The sequence below is a fragment of the Apium graveolens genome, chromosome 9, assembly GCF_009905375.1.
Source record: "Apium graveolens cultivar Ventura chromosome 9, ASM990537v1, whole genome shotgun sequence".
NCBI classification, from domain to species: Eukaryota; Viridiplantae; Streptophyta; class Magnoliopsida; order Apiales; family Apiaceae; genus Apium; species Apium graveolens.
This window is the reverse complement of record NC_133655.1, coordinates 226,778,843-226,785,860: the sequence shown is the minus strand read 5'-3', so window position 1 is coordinate 226,785,860 and position 7,018 is coordinate 226,778,843. Positions and strand designations below refer to the sequence as shown.

The 7,018-nt window shown below is 34.4% G+C and overlaps 1 long non-coding RNA gene across 1 annotated transcript; it reads left to right on the top strand.

The window, feature by feature from the left end:
* Positions 1-1,575: 1,575 nt before the first annotated feature.
* On the top strand, positions 1,576-2,970 carry LOC141684289 (uncharacterized). Its single transcript, XR_012560622.1, has 2 exons — positions 1,576-2,231; positions 2,461-2,970. It is a non-coding gene; the product is annotated as an uncharacterized LOC141684289 (long non-coding RNA).
* Positions 2,971-7,018: the final 4,048 nt, after the last annotated feature.

Here is a 7,018-nt window from a genome sequence, read left to right as displayed (position 1 = left end):
AATAAAATGGCACAAAGCATCTTCAAAAATAAGTGAAATTGAACTAGAGTTAAACCTCTTTAAAGTAATATGGTTGGGATCAAGAAAAAATATTACTTTAACGAGTTTATTATTTTATCGGAAGTAAATATACATTGTGTCCATTATATTGGGACCGGAGAAAAATATTATTTTAGCAAAATTATTATTTTATTGATTATTACTTCATCATCGAGGTTCAACCGTAACACGTAGCAAAATAAAATCAAGTAAAAGTTTCCTTCATCAAAGCTTCACATAGCAATCTTGGAATTCTTCCTTTATCACCAAAATTACATCATTTTCAGACAATTTGATGATTTATTCTTTGCGATTACGAGTAATATGTCATAATTATAAAAAAAAAACACAATTGACCATGCCAAATTATCATAAATTAATACTAAAATTTAGTGGTTAGAATGTGTTCATGACACACACTAGATTAATTCCAATGAAATTGTTCTTGATAATTATATTGGTATTCACTCTGCTCCTCGAAGTCTAGCACGGGCCTTTCAAAATATATATATATTCTCGCATGCCTTGGACGGGCATACCATTCTCAGATGTACCATCAAGGAAATACCTGGAGAATATATTCGGAGTAAACTTGATCAATGAACTAATAAATCCTATAATGAGTTGTGGGTTGACTCAACAGACATGGCGTCGTGAACATATTATTGACATGTATGGATCTCCAGGTTTCCTTCCACTGATGAAAGGTTAGCATTCCCAGATTCTGAGCATGAAGCAGTTGCCAAACAACCTTCCTTGAAAACACTTTTGGTCTTCCCGGAACGTGATTATATCATCTCTAACAAAGGGGAAAAGGTTCAAATTCAGAGTCTTAAAGATAATGAAGTGGCCTTGTACATGTTTCTATGAAGATTGTATTATTCGTTTTAACCCAACATAAGAACTAATTGCGGCTTACCAAGAGTCGGCAAAAAGTCATATAAATTTCGAGGTTGTGCTCATTTACCTTAGTGACCACACATGACACTTACAAGTGTATCTACTATAAAAATTTAAATGAAGTATTTCTTTTTGAGTCGGTAGCCTGTAGGAACAGGAAGACTTTGGTATGTTGGCCCGAAAGCAAACCTGGACTCTATTCTCCGTTTTGGACCAAACCCGTTCTAATTTGTGTTTGAATACATTTGAAATAGTTTCTTACTAATGTAGTTAATTTACTTGTTATATACAAGAGAATTGTGCCCGGCTCCTCGAGAACCTATATTATCCCACAATGACTTTAAAGACTACGATATGGGGTTAAATTGAAATAGGAAAATTAGGAACACCCAGTCACCCACATCCCACACATGATAGTGTATGAAATTAGGCTCCAACTCACTGCAATGGTAAAACTGGCCCCTAACTGGTTGTGTACAGAACTGTTTTTTCAAACTACACCTTAGAAACATTTTTTCAGTTACAAGTGTACTGGTGGTTGTGTTTCGTTAAATCTTGCTGGGAAGATCAGCACCACATCCTCCCTTGTTAATTTCAGACAGGACTTCAAAATGTATTATTTTAACATATCCTCAAGAGTTAAAATGGGCCTACAAGACAGTGTGGGTAAAAAATATTGATAATGAATAAGCTACAACAGCAGTGAGCTTAAAACTTGTGTATGTGGGCAAAGTGTTAGAGAAGTCTTTTGTGGTGGAGAAAAAGGGGGAAGAGTAGGGTTTCAAGTCACAACCAATAATATGTTGAAGATATGAATCTATCTATCTATCTTATTCTTGGATCAGATATCTGGAAGTGGAGGGGCTGTTTGTTTCCTCCTCATCTCTTTAAATTTGGATAATATCTTAACATCACAGTTCATGATTCTCAATCTTTGTGGGGACTTTGTTAGACAGATTGGCAAACATACCCTACCACCCCACATGTACTCCAACTCCCTCGACCCATCCCTGCTTTCTTTAATAATTATCACCTCCTTATTTATACCCCCAATCTATCAATTCTAACCAAATACCAGATAACAAAAGTACAGAACCTTTGATGCAAAATAAAAATACAGAGACTTCTCTCTCTTTTTTTCTTTGTGAAAGTTTGTCGGCATGGACGTTTTGGATCATGATGATCTCTTTTATGCAGACATAAGCAAGCAGATTTCTCTGCTTATAATGGAGGACGACGACGATATTCATCTCCCTGTCGCAGGCTATCGATACCCTTCTGCTTCTCTTCAGGTACTTTCCATCTTTTTTTTCACTCTTGTTGAAAGTAGACAATTTTGTATAGTCTTCCGTTTTCTTGCATTTTCAATTCATGCATGAAGTAAAAGGTTACTAACACGCAAGCATGAGTTACATATTAATCCCTCCTAACACAACGGGAGAGCCGGTAACTTAAAATGATATGAGTGTTCTGTTAGATATAATAACTTAACAGAATATTTGAATTTTATAATTTTTCCAGCCATTTTGTGGAGTTATTCATCCGAGGCCAACAACACAATCACAAATGTTGTATGAGCAAACTCAGCAAAAAGAACAGAGCAAAGGGACGGGTGTATTCATCCCTCTTTCGACTCAACCAAGAAGAAAGAACAAGCAAGGAAGGTTTACTAATGCACCGTCAAACACCAAGTTTCAGAAGCATTCTGATGATAACTCAAGAGGGCTTCCACAAGGGTTGGCTTCCACCAATTACTATTCTTTTAACCACAAAAGAAGTTGAATGAAGTTCCTCAGAAAAGGCCTAAAGTATAAATTTATATATGCTCAAGCAGTGTGTAGCCAAATAATTCTCTACATTAAAGGATAAATGTACGAGATTACACGGTGATGATGTAGATCAATGCCAGCTGAAAATAGAATTATTAGTTGTTTGGTGGGAAGTTTCATAACGGGTTTGGAGCTAGCTTATTCTTGTAAAATAGCATTGTATGATTGGTTAATTATGTTATCAAGTTTGTTAATTATGTCATTTTGATGTTACACATTTGATTTATTATTTCCTAATTCAACATATTAGTACACGCCTATTTCTTTTAGATTTTTCTGTTAGACATATCTTTGAAGTCTTTGTAACAAGAAATATCTATCTTAATCTACGGTATTTGCAAATGACAAAACTAGAATCTCCAATTTATCTGATCACCGGTTTCGTTGAGTAGCATTTCTGACCACCGCCTTTGTTAAATAGCATTTTTGTCTATCATATTTCGAATTGAGCATATACATTTTTTTTTCTTAATAAAAATTGTGTAATCATTTATGAATTAGATATTAAATAGTTATCATCGTTCTAAATACGCTACATGTCATATTCAACCACTATCCTCACTCTACTTGAACTACAAGCTATATATAGAACTACCATCTACAGATCTGCAGATTTTTAAGAACTCTACAAACATGCACATTCAATACAACTACATAGTCATAATACAATTTCACCGAACACAGATATTTATTAAAATTAATTAAGCAGGAACATAAATAATTTCCAATATACTAAAGGTAGGAACGGTCTCAGAAATCAGGAATTTCTACTTTAGTTCATAACTGTATTTTTCAAACTAAAAGATGTTTCTTCTAGGTGAAGATTGAACTTTCTGTTCCCATAGGGAGCTTTTAGGCCAGCAGTTATGTTATATATATGAATCTCCACTTGTGGGTAGGGGCAATAAAAGCTTGAAATTTCTACCAGGAATAAATAGAAAAGCTCCCATGTGAAGGGAATTGCAAGTTGGAAGCCAACCTAAAAGTTGTATTATGTATTGGGTTCCATTATGTCATCAACAACAAAGTATGATTACAAGATTTAACTTTACTAATGCAACCGTTAGCTAATCACTTTCCAACTAATTACAATCATCACTACACTTTGATTTCCAAATCTAAGAATTTTTATATGAGGTGATATGTTCAACACGCTATTATGAAAATTTAGATGGCGGGATACTATTCTTAAAATTCTCTGCTTTAAATAATTTGCCACATTCGACTCTAGATTGATTAAGATAATTTGGTGAATTGGGTTAATTTATATACTAGTAATTTGTTGTAAACAAAATGTTGATGCAGTGTTTGAGTTATTGTCCGTCTTGCGAGAGTTCAAGAGTTCAACTGTCCAAATAATTAAAAAATAAATAAATTATGTTGTGAGCAGAAGGAAAAAGGTAGGAGAAAGCTATGGAAATGGAATAATTTATAAAAAAATTGAAGTGGCAAGACATTTGGATTTCAAAATCTAGCAGTAATTTCTCACTCGGCCTCAGGACATACAGCTGTTCACGTGTACAATGTTCAAACACCGACTGATTAATAATTTAACAATGATGTAGAGGAAAAGCTATGTGGCTCCACACCTACAATCAAGTAGAAGACACAACTCTGATTCAAATTCATAAAGATTCAGTCATTTAAACTAGTTGAGAAATAGTCATAAAACTATATTGTTGGTTATGCCTTACTGTCCACATTCCATAATCATATTTTGTAGGTTCTTCTGATGTCTACTTGCTATGGACAGAAGATTAGTTAGTTTGAGCCGAAGCATATACTACATGTGAATATCTTTTTTATTGTTACACTTACGAAAAACAAATAAAGGTTTTTTTATTGTGTGCCTGTGGACACATCTATGATAAGCGCGGAAATCATTTTAGGCCAATTTAATTGGTGGAGTTGGCGTGAATGCATGAGTCCACCACTATTATAAGGAATTAACAAATCAGATGCACTAAAATTATAAGTTTCCGGGTGTTAGAGTAAGGTCCCAATAAGATCATATATTTAACACTCTCCCTCACTCGAAAGCTCCTTTATGGGTCAAAGTGTGGAACACCGGTGCCCATCTTATTTGTCTTTAGTGTCCACAATAAATTGTGAGAATATTGGGGAGGCTGGAAATCGAACCTTAGGATCATATATTTAATACTCCCTTCACTCAAAAGCCCATTTATGGGTCAAAAAGTGGAACACTGGCGCCCATCTTTGGGGCATTATTTGCCTTTAGTGTCCACAAATCGAACATTAGTTTTTCGCCAGCCTAAGCTCTGATATCAGGTTGAGTAACCAACTCATCTAAAATCTTAAGGTGTTAGAGTAAGACCCCAATAAGATCGTATATTTAACACAAGAATCAGAGATATGTTCTAAGTGTTTCACAACACGTAACATTGATGAATCTATACTTAAAATCAACTAATTACGTATCTGCTATTCTGTACCTTTCAGGAATTGAAATTTAAGTATAACGATGCATCTGTTTCATGCTTTACTCCAGATATTACCTCAATCCTTTTTTTATTTTTTTAAATCCTGAAGCTGCTCTAATGCTTTTACCACATTGTTTGCGTCAGGTCTTGATTTAGGACTTTCTGAGAGGCATTCAAGTGCAAGGGAAGAAGCCCGTAATGCTTCTTTCACAGTATATTGGCCTTTGATATTTGCATATTTATTCTACATCGTGAGGGATACTTCTCAGCATATCGCGACTATCCGGATAATACGAATTCACTGCTTAGAATATCAAGAACTTATTCAGTGAGTAGTTACCGTACAATTAATTCCTTCTACCATGTAATGTCACGATTAAATATAAGGCAGGGAACTTGTGTCAAGCCTATCTTATTTAATCACCTGCTTTCCCATTCACTATGTTTAGTTCTATTTAATGTAAATTAGAAACTCCTTTCTAATTTCATTCACTCTGGCCAGAGATTCCTGAACTAACATAAGTGGATCAGCATTGAACATTCCCTTCCTACACTGGAAGGGGTAGATCCTTTATTGATCATATACTATCTTCATGTACAAATTTCTATACCCAGTAGAGCCCTTATAATTGTCCCTTGAGACTAAGAACTAAACCAAAGCATAGTTCAGTGTACACAAGATGACTATGATGACCTCAAGTCTAAGGATACTTGTACAACTATCACTATGTGAACAACTGCTGACGCGTGAGTGAACTCCATCAGTTGTTCAGATGTGTGAGTCATGCTCAGTGAACTTATTCTATAATAAGCACCTACATACTAGCTATAGTGTCACCACACAAAGGTCTATTAGAACAGACATCCTTCATAATGAAGCAAGCATAGTATGTACCGATCTTTGCGGATTATTAATTACCAGTTAGTAATCCTACGACCAGGAACTATTTAAGTTTAGAGTTATCATCTTTTAGGTCTCATTATTATGATCTCATCACAATCCATAAAAAGCTTTACTCTAAACTATGGTATATCTTATTTAAACATTTAAATAGATAGAGCCCGCAATAAAAACAAAACAAGTCTTTTATTAATATCAATGAAATCAAAACAGATTACATAAAAGTTATTCTTAAATCCTCATACATGATTGGACTTAGGACATATCTCTTTCACTTACAAGGTCAAAACACATGGCAGTGGTAATTACTTTTTAACTCTAGTTGATGATAAATCTAGAGCTTCTTGGTTGTTTCTGTTGTCTGATAAATCGGTTGTTCATCCAATTATTTCAGACTTTATTCAGACTATTCAAACATAATTCAAAGTTGTCATTAAAGCATTTAGATCTGATAATGGGACATAGTTTGTTAATCATAAAGTTCAGTCTCTTTTTGCTTCATATGAAATTATCCATCAAACTTCATGTCCATATTCCCCAAAACAAAATGATCTTGTTGAAAGAAAACATAGACATTTATTAAATGTTGCTAGGGCATTGAGATTTCATGCTTCATTGCCTATATCTTTGTGGGGTGATTGTGCTCTTACAACATGTTATCTCATCAATAGAACACCAACTCCTTTACTTCAGGGTTTAACTTATGAGGTTTTGTTTCAAAAGAAACCAGATTACTCATATTTAAAAGTCTTTGGCTGTCTTTGCTATGCCACTGTTGTCCCACAATCTACTGATAAATTTGCCCCTAGAAGTATTAAAGGGGTATTTCTTGGTTACCCTTATGCCAAAACTGGCTATAAAATTTTGGATTTAAACACTAGACAAGTGTTTGTTTCCAGAGATGTTAA